This window comes from Fukomys damarensis, unplaced genomic scaffold (genome assembly GCF_012274545.1).
Source record: "Fukomys damarensis isolate Sample0158 unplaced genomic scaffold, DMR_v1.0_HiC HiC_scaffold_20, whole genome shotgun sequence".
Classification (NCBI taxonomy): Eukaryota; Metazoa; Chordata; class Mammalia; order Rodentia; family Bathyergidae; genus Fukomys; species Fukomys damarensis.
In genome coordinates this window covers 12,245,381-12,265,503 of record NW_022900932.1, presented here as the reverse complement: position 1 = coordinate 12,265,503, position 20,123 = coordinate 12,245,381, and positions in this window count along the sequence as shown.

Here is a 20,123-nt window from a genome sequence, read left to right as displayed (position 1 = left end):
TTTAGCAGCCTCAAAGGCAAAGAAAGACAAAAATTCAAGTTTTGTGTTTTCCAAGAATATAGAATGACAACATCCCACAGAAGGAATTTATATTTGAATGACCTCATTCATGACTAAAACTAAGACAGCGTCCCTAAACTGACCTCCTCCTAGGGGGAAATGTAGATCCTTATGGAAGAAAAATAATAGCATAAGCTTTTAATTTTTCAAAAGTCATTCATTCACATTATTAAGCACACAATTGGGTATACAAAAAGAAAATACGTTATTACCACCCAAAAGTAAAATCAACCCCCCCAAAAAATGTAAAAAGTGGTAAACATAATAAATGTGTAGGATACAAAGGCGCTGAGATAAGGCACAGCTTCCACATGAGCTAATTAATAGGTTCAGAAAATTTAATGATTAGGGTAAGAATTTTGGCAGGCAAATTTAAACTATATAAATAATGAAAGGGGAATTCTAGAAATGAAAATAACAATCACTCAAAAATTCTCCAAGTGGAATTATGAATAATGAGGCACAAATGAAAACAGAATTGAGAAATTGGTATATCTGTCAGAATGATATGTCCAAATTAAAGGATGAAAAGGCACTGTAAATCTTATTAGAGATATAGGGAGCAGATGAAGATCACATACACATTTAACTCAAGTCTAAAAATAGAAGAGTAAGAGAATAAGTCAGAAGCAATATTTTCCTTTGGTTTTTTACCTGTATCGATAGGTGAGTTTTTACTTGCATTCGTCATATTTAGGTTTTAATGTTCCTTAAAGGGCTGAATGACTTTTATCATTTGGGAATTTCTTGGTTACTATTATTTTTTTAATTAAGGAGAATTAAGCCAGGCCCAATGTCACACACCTGTAATCTGGGAGGGTGAGGTAGGAGAATCTCAATTCCAACACCATCCTGGGCAATTTAGCAAGACCTCATCACAAAATTTAAAAAAAATTAAAAAGGGCTGGGGATGTCGCTCACTTTAAAGCCCTAGATTCAATCCTCAGTATCACCAAATAAACAAATAAGTGAACAAAAGACATTTTCAGGAAAAATTAAGACGATTTGCCAGTAGCAAACTAGCACTAAAAGAAATAAGGGTGACTAAAAAAGAGCTTCCTAACTAAAACATAATCCAACCGCACCATCCAACATTCATGCTTCTTGTTACTTATCTAGGGGAGTGGAAAATTTATGGGCACACAAATATCTGAATGTGGCTGCTTGTAACTTGCACATGTAAAATTTATAGAACTTTTATTCATAATTATCAAAACTCGGAAGCAAGTAAGACATCCTTCAGGACCTCTTCTGTAGATGCTGTGGATTACAGTACAGACGATGCAACATTATTCCACACTGAAAGGACATGAGGTATCAAGCCATGAAGAAACATAAAGAAAACCGAAAGGCACATTAGTCCTGCAAGAAGTCAGTCTGGAAAGGGTACATGGTGTGTGATTTTAGCAGAGGCCTCAGCTTCTTGGATTCCTGACCCATAGTAACCATGAGATAATAAATGTGTGTTGATTTACACTTCTACACTTGTGGTAATAAGATCAGATAGAAGTCAACAAGTAACACAGTATGACAAATCCTGCCCTAGGCCTCCCATGGTGATGAAAATGCCTGAGCTTTGCAAGGTGTATTTTCACTAAAATTTAGAGGGAACCATTTTCTTAATTATGGATTTGTGATTATTTTGAGTGGTTAAATTTGCCTGGTATTTTTCAACAAAATAAAATGAGACATTATTTTCCCAAAAGATGTAATTACAAAGAGCTTTAAAGGAAAGCTCTGGTTAGGAACTCTTTCTTTCCTGCTTACTTTCTCCCAGCAGAGATATGGTTTCTGCAAGATCCAAGCCAACTATCAAGAGGAAGGGGCAGCTGGAACAGGACCAAATGGAAACAGTCTAGCAGTGTCTTAGTCCTTTCTTCTGCTGACCTGAACTCCTTGACTTGTAAATGACATTGGTCTTCTACACTTTAATGTGAAGGTCATGAATTACAATGCCTAAATGAGAAGGTGCCATCCCAAAGGAAGCACACTGACCGCAACAAAGAGAGGGAGGAGAGATTTCTGTAATGTAAAAATGTGAACTGCATTAGAAACATTAAAATTTGGTTTTTTAAAGCACTAAAGAACAAAGTAAACAGATACACACAGTACATATAATGATTCTACTCTGTGTCCTCTGCTTCGATGTAAGAGAAATTATGCTACTGGACATGATGGTTTCATATGGACCAAGGTGATCTCAGAGTCCAGAAGGGTTTCTGGCCGAGGTGACTGAGGTAGAATCTTTTTCACATTTGGATACATACTTAGAAATCACACTGGGTGGAGAGACTGAGGTCAAACAGGAAGTAGGAAGGGGCTCCTACAAGTGTCATCAATCATATCACACACATGTGTCCAAAAGGGAGGGCAATGAATTGCCACTGAGGACTAAGTCACCACTACCTTCTCTGAATCCTCCAATTTGTCACTAGTTCTAATGCACCCCCAGGTACATTCCTGTCTTCACGTGCACACCACAATGGCTTGGTTTCACATTCCAGACTGTGGGCTTCTGCCCAAGGACCCCTCCACTTGTATCTGGAACATACCCTAGCACATGCCTGTCACAGTGGAGGTGCAGGTAAATGATTATTGGGCAAATGCATCACTCCAGAAGTAAGACCCCTGTGTGTGAAATCAGGTGTGTGTAAGGGTACAGTGATTTCCAAGTTTTACAGCAGCCAACAGTGATTAGATATAATTATACTGTTGGGATTTAAATAGGGATTGCATTGAATCTGTATAGAAGTTTTGGAAATATGTCCATTTTCACTATATTGATTCTACCTACCCAGGAGCAGGAGATATCTTTCCATCTGCTTATATTCTCTTCTATCTCTTTTGTTCTGAGTGCTGGAATTTTCAGTGTAGAGGTCTTGTGTCTCCTTCGTTAGATTGATTCCTAGATATTTCATTTTTTTAGACATTATTGGGAAAGGAATTATTTCCCTAATTCCTCTCTCTGTGAGTCTGTTATTAGTGAACAAGAAAGCTATTGAGTTTTGAGTGTTGACTTTGTATCCAGCTACTCTACTGAATTTGTCAATTAAGTCTAGGGCAGAGTTTTTTTGGGTCATCTATATAGAGTCATATCATCAGCAAATAGTGACAGTTTAACTTCTTCCTTTCCTATCTTTATTCCTTTTATTTCTTTCTCTTGTCTAATTGCTGTGGCTAATGTTTCTAGAACTATATCGAACAGGAGTGGTGACAGTGGAATCCTTGTCTTGTTTATGATTTTAGTGTGAAGGTTTTTAATTTTTGACCATTTAGAATGATATTGGCTGTTGGTTTTTCATAGATAGCCTTTATCAGTTGAGAGAAAGACTATTCCAATTTTCTGTAGGGCTTTTATCGTGAATGTGTGTGGAATTTTGTCAAATGCTTTTTCTGCATCTATTGAGATGACCATATGGTTTTTGTCCTTAATTCTGTTAATATAGTGTATTACATTTATTGATTTATGTATGTTGAATCATCATTGCATCCCTGGAATAAATCTGATTTGGTCAAGGTATATAATCTTCTTGGTGATCTTCTGCATTCTGTTTGCCAGTATCTTATTGAGGATTTTTGCATCTATGTTCATCAGGGTGCTTGGATTCAATTCAATCCTTATTGAATCCCCAACAGTATATTTCACAGAACTCGGGAAAACAATCCAAAAATTCATTTGGAACCAGAAGAGACCTAGGATAGCAAAAACCACTCTAGGTAAAGAGACATGGCATGGGGTATCACAATTCCCACCTTCAAACTATACTACAAAGCCACTGTGATTAAAAACAGCATGATACTGGCAAAGAAACAGACCTGAGGATCAATGGAATAGATTAGAAGATGCAGAGACAACAACAGACATATTCAGCTACTACCTCATCCTTGACAAAGGAGCCAACCATCCTCACTGGAGAAAAGATAGCCTCTTCGATAAATGGTGTTGGAAAAACTGGCTTTCAGCTTGCCAAAGATTAAAACTAGATCCCTATCTTTCACCATGCACGAAACTAAAATCCAAGTGGATTAAAGATCTAATAATCAAAACAGAAACACTAAACTTACTGGAAAGTAAATAAGGTATAATTCTCAAAGACATTGGCATAAGAGGAGACTTTATGAACAAATCCTCAGCAGCAGGAGAATTTGCACAAAGAATCAACAACTGGGATCTCATTGTATTAAAAAGTTTTGAAGTGCAAGAGAAATAACCAACAGAGCTAAGAGACAACCTACAATGTGGCAAAAATTTTTACCAGCTACACCTGAGACAAAGGACTACTATCTCGAATGTATAAAGAACTCAAAAAAATCAGACAACCCAATTACAAAGACCCAATTCCAAAATGAGCATCTGAAATGAACAGACATTTCTCAGACTAAGAAGTAAAAGCAGCAAATAAATATATGAAAAATTGTTCAACATCACTGGTCATTCAAGAGATGTAGATGAAAACAACACTGAGATTCCACCTTACCCCAGAAGGAATGGCTGCTATCAAGAAATCAACCAATAGCAAATGCTGGTAGGGCTGTGGGGAGAAAGGAATCCTTCTCATGCAACCACTGTGGAAATCAGTATGGAGATACCTCAAAGAACTAGGGTTAGAGGTCCCATTTGACCCAGCTTTTCCTCTGCTGGGTATCTTCCCAAAAGAATTAAAAGAATCATACCACAGTAATATATGCTAACCCATGTTTATAGCGGCACAGTTTGTAAAAGCTAAATCTTGGAAACAACCCAAATATCCATCAACTGGAGACTGGATAAAGGAGATGTGGTTTTGCTATGAAATGGAGTACTGCTCCACCATAAAGAATGAGAAATTAGAGACATATATAGCTAAATGAATGCACGTTGAGGCTATACTCTTAAGTGAAATAAATAGGACACACGAGTAAATACTGAATAGTTCTTTGGTGTGAAAAATGAAAAGTGTAAATAAGGTTCAAATAGTATAATTGAGAGTGTGAAATAGGAAGAAAATGGCTAAAGGGAAAGTTGGAAGGGGAGGGGAAAGGAAATAAGGGAAAAGAAAAAATGTGAAAAAAGTAAAAAAAAAAAGGAAACAAATTCTTCGCAAATAGGGAAGGGTGATGGGGGTGAAGGGGGTGAAGGGAGGGAAGGGGTATGGGGAAGAAACCAGAGCCAAGACATGTCATGTAAAGGTACAATATCCCGATGATAAATGTAACTGTATTGTTTGCTTTAAATGTACCAGTAAACTTAAAGAAAAAAAAAGGTATCATTATACCTAAAAATTACCTACTGCTGAAATTGAAGTTTTGATTCAGCTCACCCATGATTTATCCAAGTTTAACCAAGATGATGACCTAAATTTCATGCATGTTTTTAATAGAAAAGTCAATTTTAGCCTAAGAAGACATAATGATTTTGTAAAATAATAAATTAAAGAGGTATTAGTATTAACACTTGCTTATTTGGTGCGTGTGTGTGTGTGTGTGTGTGTGTGTGACTGGGTCTTGTACCCTAGGCTTCACATGCAAGGCAGGTACTCTACCACTGAGCTACAACCTTGGCCCTTAACATTAAAAAAAACCCAACACTTTATTCAAGGTTTTGTTTCTGTCATTTATTAACTTGAAACATTTGATTTTTAAGTATACTTTGGAGAGATCAAAGACTACCTTTTTTTTTCTGATTTTCACTAGATCGTGTCCTTTTTGTTTGTTTTGTTGTTGTCATGTTGTGTCCTTTTTCATTTATTGCACATATTTTACCCCTGCAGGATACTTCTGTGGAAAATGAAAATTGTGTGGAAAATTTAGCAGATTGACCTTCCATGAAGAAAATAGACAGCCAGTGACTCCCAGGGGGGAAAAAATTGAATGGGTTATTTTAAAAAAGGTCTTTCCCTTTTGTATCTCTAGATCATTTTATATCACAAAGCAAGCTCAGCTCCCCAGGCTAAGATAGATGCTCACATTTTAATGTAAAGCTTTCAGTGTAATTCTGGTTTATTAAACTAACACTGCAGTACCAACCACAGATGGCCTGAGAGTAGGCAGCGTCTGGCCAAACGAAAGAGAAGAAGGCCTGCAGAGTCACTAACAAACTCCTGGCTCCATGCAGCTGTGCAGTCCATGTTCAGTCCTAATTATGTCCTGGGGGGCGATGCTTTCTCGTGAGCACAAGCACATCTCAGGGCCAAAGACAATACAACCACATCCCAGAATATGCTTCTCATGAGACTGGAAGCAGGACCAGAATTCATACCACAGCTCCTGTGATCGTTGCTGAGTGCTAGTACTGTTGGTAGAAGCAGAAGGCAATGATTTGAATTTAGCATGGAGGAGAGGCGGATGTCACAGCCCATTTCTGATGCCTGTGATCCACATGAACCTTACTTGTTGTGTATCATAAGGGGTTTTGGAAAGTCTACCTCTGCATGTCTTGGCATTTAGGAAGTTTTGCTTCTTTTATTTCTATGTCCTAATAGATCAGTACTATATTCCTTTACAAAATGTCTGTTGAACATCTTTGGATCAGGCATTTTACTACCTCCTGGGTTACAGCAAAAAGAAAGCCCAAGCAGTGTCTACCCAAAGGAACTTACTCTCTTCTACTTCGCACACAAACTAATCAACAGTTTGTGTCATGGATGTGCCAGTGAAAAAAGATCTAGCGTGAACAGCAGAGGCACCAAGAGAAGTAACCCACCAAGTGAGTTCTTCAGGAACATTTCAAGGAGAATTCAAGAGAGTGGGGCCCCAGCACAACGGGGGACTTCTCTTCCAATATAACTTGAAAAGAGGTGAAAAGGTTGTGTGCACTTGACCATGATGTTAAAAGTCTAAGAGTGAAGAGTACTGATGTTATTTTCCTGGTGAAGGATGGTCGGCCTTTGTTCCCGGATGATGAAGGATGAGAAAATAGTACTGATTTCATTGAAGGTTTGGAGAAAGAGGGACAGGTTGAAAGGACCCATGCCGCAGAGATACCTAACTTGAAAAAGAAATGTGAAGGCATCCTGGGCAAGGCTGGAGAACCGGATGACAACTGAGTCTCTGAAGCCTTGTCACTTTACCAGATTTCAAAGTTTGATGCCTCTTAGAAGATTTTGTTCATAGCTGAGATTTTTTTCTAATTGTGTATGTAAACATATGAAATAGCATATTGAAATTATTAAGAAGGGCTTAAATAATGTACAGCAGAGTCTCAATCACATAGAGAAGGCAGGGAGGCCACAAGAGAGAACAATTGTTAAAGGGGGCAGTTCTGGGAGTAGATACTCAGAGTTAGCAAGGAGAAAGCCAAAGCCCAGAGTCCATCACCAAGAGACTGCAGAGAGCGGTTAGGAGCCTGGACTTATTATTTCAGATTAAGTATCTTCAGTGTAGCCACTTGGTCAGGAAAACAGGAGGACAGGAGTCCCTGGGAATGCTAGGTCAAAGGAAAGAAGACCTGAGAGCTGAATGAGTCTCATTACCTCGGTGACAGCTCTTCCACCCCACTAATAACAAGGCTCCACAGAAGTCAGTCAAACCATGAAAGTGAAATTCAGAGCTTGCACTCAGCAGAATTTTAATCACAACTTCTCTTTCTGGTTGGAAGTTTGTCACTCTCCCCTCTCCCTTCTCCCTTTGCTAATTCTGATTCTTTCAGAGCTAAGGGAAACAAGGCTACTCCAGAGCCACTTCCACCCCAAGTCACAGCAAGCTTGAGGCTGTCTTTGGCTTTTATTAAAGCTCAGCACATCCCTCTCATGTCTGCCCGCTGTGCTGTGGAAACATGCTCTGGAACTTTCTGTATCCTCAACCCCTCCCTCCTGGACACAAGGCATCAGTGTCCGCTCTTCTCAGACCCCTGGCCTACTTGGGATGTGGGTCTGCCTTGTATTCTGCTAGAATATTCAACAAGAGAGATCCAGGGCTGCTGTGTCTCCAGTGTCTGCCTCTTTTTGTGTCTTTTACCCCTTTTCCTCCATTTTCTTGCTCCGTGATTTTTTTTGTGTACTCTTTCAGTTTACAGGGCAAGACCTTGAACTTTGATGCACAATATAGACAGGCCTTTTAAAATTCAAGTGTTTTTCTCTAAAAACTATTGTGTCTGCTATGAGCTTCAGATGTCTGTTTCGAAACTCCAAATGTCACGTCTCCAAATATGTGCAGTAAAAATGCCACCCGAGGCAACCGTGAACAAGCACCATTCCTTGAACTGGGAGCAGGCACTGAGCAAGGTCATCCCAGGTGTGGGAAATAATGAGACCCAGTAGTCATGCTTCCAAAAACTATCTCACCCCAGAAACATAAGCTACGTTTTAAAAATAGTTTTAATTGCAACATGTCTTTTGCAGTCCTAAGCAAAGTGTTCAATTTCCTGAGATAAACAAGCTGGGGAGGTGTTAAAGTTTATTGTCCTATAGAGATGGAGGGGATAAAACTGGGTGGAGAGGTAGAAATGGCTTTTGGAGCTCAATATCCACATGAAAACAAACATATACATCTTCTTTTTTTCTTTTTTCCGGAAGCCACAGGAGTATTTCTACAGGAGCTAAATCTATGCCACTCCCACTTGATTGGTGCACTGCCAGGCATCTTCGGGCCTAGGTTTTCCATTCTGACAATGATTTACGTCATTCTGGGCTCTGATGCAACCTTGGTAATAATGCACCTGAAACTCCAACCAGAGAAGAATCAGTGGACCTGCTGCAGCACAATTCCAATTTCTTTTTCACTAGTTACTTAAATGCTCCCTAATGGAACAGGCTGAAGTTCAAATGGGGATTTTTTTTTCTTCTTTGTGATTCTTTACCAGATATCAGGGCACTCATGGGGTGAGGGAATGGTTCTATTTGCTGAGTCAGGCCCTCCTTAAATTCCTGCTGGGTCTGTGTGGGCTGTGAAGCTGTGTTTCATAAACCCAAGCATGTTGGAATAATGTTGCCTATTGTTTTTCTTCTGCTTTTCTCCGAATTTAGAATTGTCATGCTGACCTTGGGCCTCTTTTTGTGAATTTCTTGCAAATGTCAGATCCCTGTCTTTGACTCCACGGCCTGGCCCCAGAGTTGAAGTCAGCACTTCTTCATTGCCTCACCTCCAGGTCGTATCTGACATGTCTGGTCCCCGCCCCTTCTGTCCAGCTTGGACCCCAGCAAGGCCAATCCCCTGGGCATCACCTTGCCCAGGCCTGGTCCCAACATTTGTAGGAGGAACTGCTCATGTTGTTGTTAAAGGGATCACTGATGACCATTCGCCCAAACTTGGTTTATTCTGTTGCAATTTCTTTCTTACTGCAAATACACACAATAGGAAAACCTGTGCTCCTATTCTCTTATTTTTCTTAATTCCACTTTTATGTTTTCAGCATCCATTACTGTCTTTTGCACAACCATCTCCAGAATGAAGAATTCAAGGATCATGTATGCCTAAAAAGAAATCTCAGTTTGAGGATTAATTGTACCAAAAACTAAACTGTTGTATTTCAGATTGGAAGAGATGGTGTATTTTATTTCCAAGAAATCCTATCATTAAACAAAGCGCAAACCCCGATTATCTCCTCTATGAAGTATGAAGTACAAATGTTGGATGTTATACATTACTGTCCAGCAAAAGGCAAAGGAATTTGAATTCTGCCTCATAAAACCATGGTGTCTGTTTTTAAATGGATTTATATTAATTCAAGTCACTTCTCTTCTGCAGGATGGAGATTATTATTAATAATATTTATATCTGAAGATTCTTTCTTTCAAAATATTAGATACAAATTTTATTTGTCTATGAAATTGTTACCAAAACGTTAAAAGTACCTGAATAAATACAAACAAAAATGTGTTGTTGTAATGGTAATTTGTTGGAACTCTAGATTTTTCTAAAGTGGTGATTGAATTTTTGTCTATGAAATTGTTACCAAAACGTTAAAAGTACCTGAATAAATACAAACAAAAATGTGTTGTTGTAATGGTAGTCATTTGTTGGAACTCTAGATTTTTCTAAAGTGGTGATTAAATTTGTGTCAAAAACTGTTTTTGAGCACCAAATGAATGCAACACTATTAAAAATGAGGCTCATATGTTTTGGGCTTCCTCTACCTAAAATGAATATTGTTACCAAAACGTTAAAAGTACCTGAATAAATACAAACAAAAATGTGTTGTTGTAATGGTAGTCATTTGTTGGAACTCTAGATTTTTCTAAAGTGGTGATTAAATTTGTGTCAAAAACTGTTTTTGAGCACCAAATGAATGCAACACTATTAAAAATGAGGCTCATATGTTTTGGGCTTCCTCTACCTAAAATGAATAAGATTACATCTCCTTTTCAGCCCAGTTTCTCATATGCATGCTCAGGGATCTATCTATCTATCTATCTATTATCTATCTATCTATCTATCTATCTATCTATCTATCTATCTATCTATCTGTTTTTTAACCAGGAATTGAACTCAGAACCTTGCACTTGTGAGGCAGGCGGTGGAAACAATGAGCAAAATCCCCAGTCACTCAGGGGTATATTTAAAATGAATGGTTTAATTCAAGTCTATTCATAACCTTGAATATGCCACTCATTCATTGGAAGCTTTGTAGCTCAGTTCATTTTAAATGAAGGAGGAAATACACAAACCCAAATCTTAAAAGCTGTTTTCTATCATCTTTTTTTATTTCTGTTGATCCTGTGATTAATTTGCAATTACTACTTTGATAACACCCAATACCTACTATGATAACAATATCTGGAGTTTTTTGAGTCTTACTTATTCCAGGCATTTTTCTAAGTATTTTATATGTGTAAACAAATCCATTATTCTAAGAAACTTTACATAGCAGTTATTAACATTATCCCTCTTATAGAAAGGGGATAATGGGGCCAGAGATAAAAAAAATTCACCAAAACCCATGCAGTTACTAAGTGAAAAGCAAGGATTTTTAACCCACACAGTCTGGCTTCAGATGGACTTTTATCAGATTCTGAGTGTTCGGTACCACATAATTGTGCCTAAAATCATTGTCCCAACTCTACTTATAACATAAGCATCCTAAAATAAAAAAATAGACTTTTTCTGAGCCTGGTAACAAACCATCTTTCAATTCCCTTTTAGGAACACTTTTTGGTTTTACTAGTACATGTTCGCAGCACATGATGAAATTTCTCTCAGGGAGTTAGTACATGTACATAGCACATCTCAGTGCTTTTTTCTATCCCTGTCTCTTCCTCTTTCATACTCTCCCTCCATCTCTTCTTCCCCTTTACTTTGCAAAAGGTCTGTCTCCCTGTTTCCTATTATCTTTTATTTTGCTCTTTAATTTATCAATATTTTAGATATCCCATTTAAGAGAAGACATGGAATGTTCAGGTTTGTGTGTCCAATTTATTTCATTTAACATTATGGTCTCAAGGGGCATTCTTTTTCGTTATGGTGATAGTTTTTTTGCTTTGTTTTGTTTTGTCTTCACAAAGGACATATTTGTCCTACTTGGCTGTACAGTAGTGTTCCACAGTGTGTAAATATCACATCTTCTTTATCCGTTCATCTTTTAACGGCCATATAAGCTGCTTCCAAGATTTAGCTATTATAAATTGTGCCACCATAAATATGGATATCCATACATCACTGTGGAATCATGACTTTAACTCTTTTGGGAAGACACCTAGAAGGGGAATAGCTGTGTCAAATAGAATTTCTAGTTTTAGCTTTCTGAGGAATCGTCACACTGATCTCCATAGTGGTTGTACTAGTTTACATTCCCACCAATAATGCAGAAGGTTTCCTTTTTTCCCCAGGACTTTCCCACGTTTGATTTCTTGGTGATGTCCATTCTATCTGGTGAAAGAAAAATGCATGTGTTGAGAAATGCAAAAATAAAACAATGTTGATTCCCTTTCAACTGCAGTAAATGTGCTAGATACAAAATAGTTATGCCTTAACCAGGCTTCTCACTTCCTGTCTTCCTCTCACTCATGCTCAGGTGCACATGCGCACACACAGAGATGCTCTGGTCAAAGCTTCTGGGACATGAGGAAGACCTTTGTGTTCGGCCTCCAGTCAGTTCCTGTGGAGGGAAAGGACATGCTTTCTCAGCCCTTTCTCCTTCCTGGGTGAAATAACAACATGACAGCCAGAACGTGGGCAGCCATGATGTCTTGGGAGGCTTGTGCTGAGAGGGACAGAGAAACAGTGCAAGGAGCTGCTTATTTCCTGTCCAGTCAAGGCTCTGTTCAGCCTGGACACCTCTCTGTAGGTTTTGTTTTCATGCATTGTGAGCTGCCTTGAGGAAAAAGGCTCACTGACCCTAGGAAGTAGACTCAGGGCCATCTGGATGAAAACACTACAGTGAAAGGACACTGGTGACAAGGAATAAGGTCTAGGCACGAACAGAGGTCTGGGTGGACTTGTTCCCTTGACCAGAAGAAAGCCTTTGCTAGTGGAGGTCCAGAGCAGACCCTGAGTAGACTGAGTCCTGGCTCAACACCAAGACTGCTGAGGCCCCCAGGTGATGAATGCCCTCAGAAGGTTAAGATGCGGTAGACAAGGGAAACACATTGCTCAGGACCTGGTGCAGAGCACACATTTGGGTCCAGCATCAGGTCTGTGTCAGGTGTCACGCAGAGCCCAGAGCTCAGGCTGATTTGGGATTCATGGCTGTTGTGACTGTTACTTGCTCCTGTGTTGGTCAGTTTTCTGTAACTAGAACAAAACACCAGAGGAAGCTGACTTTGAAAGAAAATAGGTTTATTTATGTCACAGTTGAAAGGTTCAAGATCAGACTGCCCCAGGGTTTTGCCTCAGCTCATGCCCATGGTGGATGGCACCACAGCAGGGAGCAGGTGTGGAGGAAGAGAGCATGTTTTGATATAGGAAACAAGACAGCAACTTGGGGTTCAGCTTTTTGCTCTTATCACAAGTACCCTTGTGAGAGCTAAGGGGTCCTGGGAAAATTACCTTCTCTCCTCTCCTCTCAAAGGAGCTCCCTAATAACCTAACAGTCCCAACACTGCCCTCCAGGCCACCCTGGGACCAAGTTCCAATACATGAGCCCTCACTGGACACAGACACACTAATACCACAGCCAAACCATAGCAACCCCCATGCCCCAAGTCTTTCCCGTCCTCTCCAAAGCATCTGCTTTAGTGCTGCTTTTTAAATTATGCTACTGCCTAAGCTCCAACCTCCTCTATGAATGCAATTCCCAGAGGACAATGTGGCAGTGGCACCCAGGAGGTGCTCCCTCATGAGGATCCTTCATCCTGCCCTATACAGATGCAGCTGCTCTGTGACATATCCCTTGTGGCAGGGACCTTCGCAGTTTAGCTTCCTACTTCCAGTAACAATGGACTACAATAAAACACAGCGAGCAGCAATGGAAAGCAGATTCCAGGAGCTTTGCTCCTACACATTCAAATTGCAGTTTGGGAAGGATGGTTCTTGCCTTTCAATCCAGTCATGTGCCCAATTAAATTTATAGCTCCCAAAATATTCCCAATAAACAGAATCCCAAATAATAACACAGACTTATATGCTCTCTCAGCAATTTGTAGAAAAACACATTTGTAACCATTTTTCATGGCCAACAATGGCTTTATAAGCTCTGACTAATATCTTCATGCAACAAAAACCCACAAAAATTATTTTATCACTTGTAATGTTTTCTCAAGGATTTATAGATGCTATAAAAGAGTTGTCCTTATGGAATTTTCTACCAACAGATATTTTATAAACTCTTCAAAGGGAAATATTGTCTGCTGGACCTAATTTTATCAAACTTCAAAACAATAATCAATTCCTAATGTGCATAATCTTTACAACCAATTGAATATTAGCTAAGATTGGAACAAATATGCAGAGTCCCACATCCATAGAAATTAGAAATCAACAAAAGCCATAATTTCTTCTATTGGAAGGGAGAATTTTTGGGTTTCCTGAGAATTGCCATAAGATTCTTACAACAGGTACAGAGGGGAAATGCTTTCACTGGATGGCCTGTGGGGGTCCAAGAGGGACAACATAATTAAAGCCAGTGACCTGAGCCTCAATATCCCCTCATTTTCTATTGTTGCAAATACACTGGAATTAGTGCCCTCCAGAGTCTTGGAATGTTAGAACTGAAGATGATCTTGAGGGTCTGTCACCCTTAGTTCTTAATTCTGATGGCACAGTAGAACCATCCAAAACACTCAGAAGAAAAGATTTTGAATGTTTTTACTGCAAAGAACTCATAAATGTTTGAGGCATAGAGAAATTTGTTTGAATTTATGAGAATGTACATACATGAAAACATCATGGTATCCCATAAATATGAGCTATTTTTATGTATTTATAAATTTGCAAATATCCATAAGCCATTTCAGACTGATTAAATTAAAATCTCTAAGGGTGATGAGTGGACATTGGAATATGCCTCAGGTCCTGCAGGTAATTTTGGTGCCCAACCATGTTAAGACTTAATTGTCTTTTCACAAAATGCCTCAAACATGCTTAGCTTTACATAACAGAGCTAATAATGCAGGAATCAGTGGGTGGATGGTGGGAGGTCCAGTCCATTCTCACTCATGTCCTTTAGCTAATGGTGCTAACTGCAGAAGTGAGAGACTCGGTCAGCAGCCAGCAGTATCTGTGTTCCCAAGCACCCTCAGGTTCCACCCACCACTTTCTGTTCCCGGGGCTGGTTCTGTGAGGCTCTTCACAGAAGCCGAGATGTACAGATGTAGCACTGCACATTAGGACACCTGTGGGTCAACTGGAAGGCTATCTAGGCAGCCCATGGGATCCCTCCTGTCTTTGCATAGTTTTCATTTTCAGACTCAGCTCCTTTCAGAGTGGGCTTGCAGAGGACACCTTCAGCAGTGAGAGAAACATATCTCTGCCGGCCCCAGGCTGATGGACTCGGCCCGTATTCCCCCGTGTTCATTAACACACCATCCAAGCTCTGTGTGGTGACAGAAGACAAGGTCTGTCATCGTCGGATCTAAGCTCTACACGGCAGCTGCACAGGGCACCACCGGAGAGAGAAAACAAGTTAATGGGATTGATTTGTACTTATTGTAGATTCTCACAATTGCTTATGATGATTGAGTTGTCGATTGGACACAACTATTGCTTTTCCAATAGTTCAATATTTAATGACAAGCAATTAAGAAATGAAAAGGAGGTCCAGGCGTTAGTTTTCATTACCCAACCCAACAGTTCTCAGTCTCTAGCTGCTCTTGCCTACCACCCTCTTTCTTGGATGGTACATTGGGACTTCCTGGAACTGTGGAGCATGCTTTTCCCTCTGACCAGGAAACACATGCCCCAAAGGCGAAGGGTCTCTTTGTTCTGGACTCTATGGATCAGGCCAAGGTATCTTTCCCTATCCTCTTTCATCTGCTGACTCTCTCTCCTGCTCTTTTCCATCAGACACACGACCTACCTGTCAAACAGGGATCCCCAACTGCTTCAGTGCTGCCCCAGGAAGCATCCGTGTCTCATGTCACATGACCATCCTCATACGAATGCTTCAGATAGAAACTCTGACACGATCATCCTGGAAAGTTCACCACCGTCTACAGGGAACCGACTGCAGTGACTGTTGGAAAAGTCCCTCGACGCTCCTGAGGACCGAAGTGCGAGAGCCAAGAGGGAAGGTGCTCTGAGAAAGTGACCGGAGAGCTGATCTCTGACTCATCGTTGCAGGTATCATTCAAGAAGCTGTTAGACTGTGGAAAGAACATGTAAAATACATGCTCTTGAACATTTTCAAGGATCTAGTATGTTGTTATTAATGATCCTCGTCATGTTGCACAAAACTCTTGAATTTATTCCTCCTAACTGAAATTTTATGTCTTTCAGAGATTTTTGCCCACTGCTCGTCCTCTGCCAGCCCCTGGTAGCCAGAATTCTACTTTGTGTCTATTTTTTACACTCTGCTTTAACTTTTATACTTTGCATGTATGAGATAACAGAAGTGCTTTCACTGAATAAATGCTAAGTATGTGAGGCAGTGCATACGTTAGCTACTTCACCATGTGTGCTTCTGCCTAAACAACACGCCATACGCAATAATATATAAGATTGAATGAATCGGTAAAAGTAAAATTTTTTAAATTACATGTGCTAGGTGGTAAACAAATACTTGAATATTGTGGGCAGATAGATATCACACCTACTGTTGTAAAAGTCAGGAAGAGAGTCTTGGACAGAGATGCAGAAGCCAAAATAATAAAGGAGACTCCCTAATGACCTAGAGATATTCACTCTAAGACTGAGAGTTGTGTTTGAAAGTGCCTGAGAGGCAGAAAGGTATCTATCAGACAAGCACTATGGAGCCCCACCACTGCCACGACCAGGCAAGTGTGTGTATCCTGTGTTACATTTTGTGCCACTCTTTGTTAACTTTCTTCAATTGCTGCCATCTTTGGAAAATTTTGAAATACCTGACCTAGTAAAAAAAGAGTTAAATGTAGGTGAAGCCTACATTCTGCATTTTCATTAAGCTCCAGGGGACACAAACTACCACACTTTGACTTCAGAACTATTTGTCACTGTCACAAAGTACATGAATCACTGTACGCTCATACACGTCAAATACAACCATCGTATCTTAAGACCTAGCATTACAACCCTGACTTTAGTCCTAGAGCTGCTGGCTGCATACTTTTGTCTGACTAAAACCTCCTCCTAAACTATTTTTTTCTCACACTGTGGCTCACTCAAAACACCTCTATCTACTCTATTAAATATTTGAATTCAACTCAGAATTCATCCCCAATCTCAATCCACCTTGGTCAATGTTCCTCGCTGTGATTTCCATCCCCATACTTCAGCGTGTCCTCATTAATTTTTCAATGTGCTTTGCTCATTCTGTATTTATCTGTGGGTCATTATCTCTGAATTTATTGAAATTTCTTGCTTTTCTTCTGTCCACTATTCATTCCCCTTTCATCCTTCAGAATAGGCTCAGTACTATTTCAATACTTGATTTGACTACTCAGGCAACCCAAATTTCTTCTTTGAATTTCCAAGCATATATTATTTCTGTTGTTGTTTCTGTGTCATTGCTATTTAATTGGGAGGCAGCATCACTCAGTCCAAGGTATTTTATGATGTTATGTTCATTTTTATATAAGTGGTGTAGACAAAGGGATAAGAGAGAGATATTTATGATCTCATCTTACTTCAGGCACAAATTAAAGCAGAAATTTCTGAATGTACTATTAAGTGCCTCCCCAAACTTGGAGGTGATGCTAACTTCTGGACAAGAAAGGTCATTTCTTGTTAAGAAGCAAAGAAATGATGTTTCCAGGCTCTAACTTCTCCTTGATGGTTGCAGAAATGAGAAGCAGCAAAGGCAGCAATGTTTTATCAAGTTTTCAAGGTTAAAACTGTAATCACTTGAGCACCAATTTTGACTACTTGACTAATTTTTCTGGAAATTTTAAATATACAAATAGGATCTGGAGGGGGTCATGCTCCTTAGAGTAATTGGCTGAAATGCTAATTTTATTATCTACCAATACAGAGCTATGCGAGTATCTCTCCACCCACTGTTATAGTCACTCAAGACAATTGATGCCTGGGGCAATGCAGTATTTGCCTGACATCTTATAAGCTATTGTTTTTCACTGTGATACGATACGAATCACGTAAGCATCTGACAGAAGTGAAAAGGCTTCCTGCGAAGTCCAGGGTGAAGCCTACACTCTGCATTTTCATGAAGCTCCATGGGACACAAAATACCACACCTTGAGTTATAAGGCCCTACACTGCCTTCTCCCTGGACAGGACACCCACTCCACTCCCATCTCTCAGAAACTAGATAATACGACTAGAATGGCAGGGAGGCACTGCAATGGCCATCTTTCTGTCAGAAAACGGGGTGTACTGTACAAAAAATGACATTGAGTCTCTATAAAAAAGGTGCTGGCAGAGCTGTGAGGAAGAAGCAACGCTTCTCCACTGTCGGTGGGAGTGTAGGCTGGTGCAACCACCGTGGAGATCAGAGTGGAGATTCCTCAACACACTCAAGTGAGAGGTTCCATTGGACAGATCTATTCCCCTTCTTGGTTATCTTCCCCAAAGAATTAAAAGCATCACACCACAGCAATATAGGTACACCCATGTTTATAGCAGCACAGATTATGATCGCTAAATCTTGGAGACAGCCCACAGGCCCACCAACAAGTGATTGGATAAAGAAGACATGGTTGGGGGCTGGGGATTTAGCTCAGTGCTTCTGGCGCCTGCCTGGCAAGTGCAAGGGCCTGAGTTTGATCCCCTTGGATAACAGAGGCACTGTATTGACTGGTGTATGTTGGTAACTGATGAAGCTGGGCGATACCTATTGTCATACTCATGACTGTATATGTTTTTAAAAGACTCTATACTGTAATAAAAAGTTTAATGGCTTTTTAAAAATAAAGGATTTTGCTCCACAGTCTGAGGAAAATATTGAAGAAAAGATAATATTGTTAGGAGACTCCGGAGTCTACTGGGAAATTTGTGTGTATTTTTCTAGTAGTTTGGATAGAACACAATGCTTGTGCCTCTCTGTCATACTAAACATCGATAATAAACAAATTCTCCCCCTCTATCTCTAGGTAAGTGCTTGTTCAAACCTTTTCTCAAAGAATGTACTTTCAATCTCTTCTTCTCAATATATTAAATATTTTAAGTTCTTTGGCCTATTACTGTCCAGGCCTCACTTTATCTGTCCCTGACAGAGACCTGCTGAGATCTCCTTATGTGCTATTTATATTTCTCTCACTGAAACTTTGATAATTCAACTTTCTTTAAGAACATTTCTCCAATTTTTCCCTTCCTGAAGAGGAATAATAAGAATGATCATTATTATTAGTTAAATTAACAGCTTTAATATGCAATTAGGAATATCAGAGTCAGTTAACATTGGCTTGGTTGTTGAATCAATTAATAGGTTGATTTTCCTTAATGACTACAAAATGCTGAAGATTCCATGATGTATTAGTCAGCTTTTCTATTGGTGGGCACAATACCTGGAATCCACAATTTAAAAGAGGAGGGACTTACTAGGTTCACAGTTTCAGTGGGTTTAATCCATGGCTGTTGGCTCTGAGGCACAAATGGCATGATAGAAGAGAGCCTGACAGAAAAGTTGTGTACCCCATTATAGGAGAGAGAGAGAGGAACAGACCAGACAGAGAGACAGACAGAGAGGAAAAAAAGAGGGAGAGAGAGAAAGAGAGAGAGAGAAGAGGAGGAGCAGTGGGGGAACCAACGATAAGAACACACCCTTCCAGGTCGCAATTCCAATAACCCATCTCCTTCCACCACCCGTACATAGCATCCCTGAGACCCAATCATCTTCCCAAAGCCCCACCTCTGAATACATGAGAGTTTGGGGGGACATTTTATGTCAAATTATAACATATGGTATATGTTATACAAAGTGTCCATGTAAATATAAGTCGATATTCACAGTTTATACTAGATTACCACTTAAGGAGCACTAAAATTTTAAATGTACCTCTTAGGGATGTGTCATACAGAAAATAAACACATCTAGGGAAGGACAATCTATATTAGATAACTGCTAAAGACTCCTATTAATAAGATATAGGTATTCAATTAAATTATCTGGAACTATGGCCCATGCAACACCATGTACCTGGACATTTGGAGATACTGAGAATGCTCAAAATATGCATGCAAACAAAATATTTTGAAAGGAAATAAAATAATGGAAAACACGCTTTGGGCCTGTCATACCGTGGTTATGACACTGCACTGGAAGAAAGTATAAAAATATATTAAATTACTTTGAAAATTGTAGATGCATAATCAAGTAAGCTATATGCACAGTCACCAACCAAAGAAGTGTCCTCTATAAAACATAACTGCAGAGCTTTAATTTAGAATTTGAATATACTTGTTAAGATGAAACAGACACATTGCTTTTCATATGAATAAATTATATAGACTTATTGATGAAAATAAAATATCTTGGTTTATTAATGTGAAATTTCATACATTCTTTGCTTCATTAACACTTTGATTTCTAATATTGCTATTTAGTACTGAAAAAAATGGAGAATAGCTTTCAGAAGTTCCTAAACTGGACTTGAGCATTGCCAATGTAATTATTAATATAT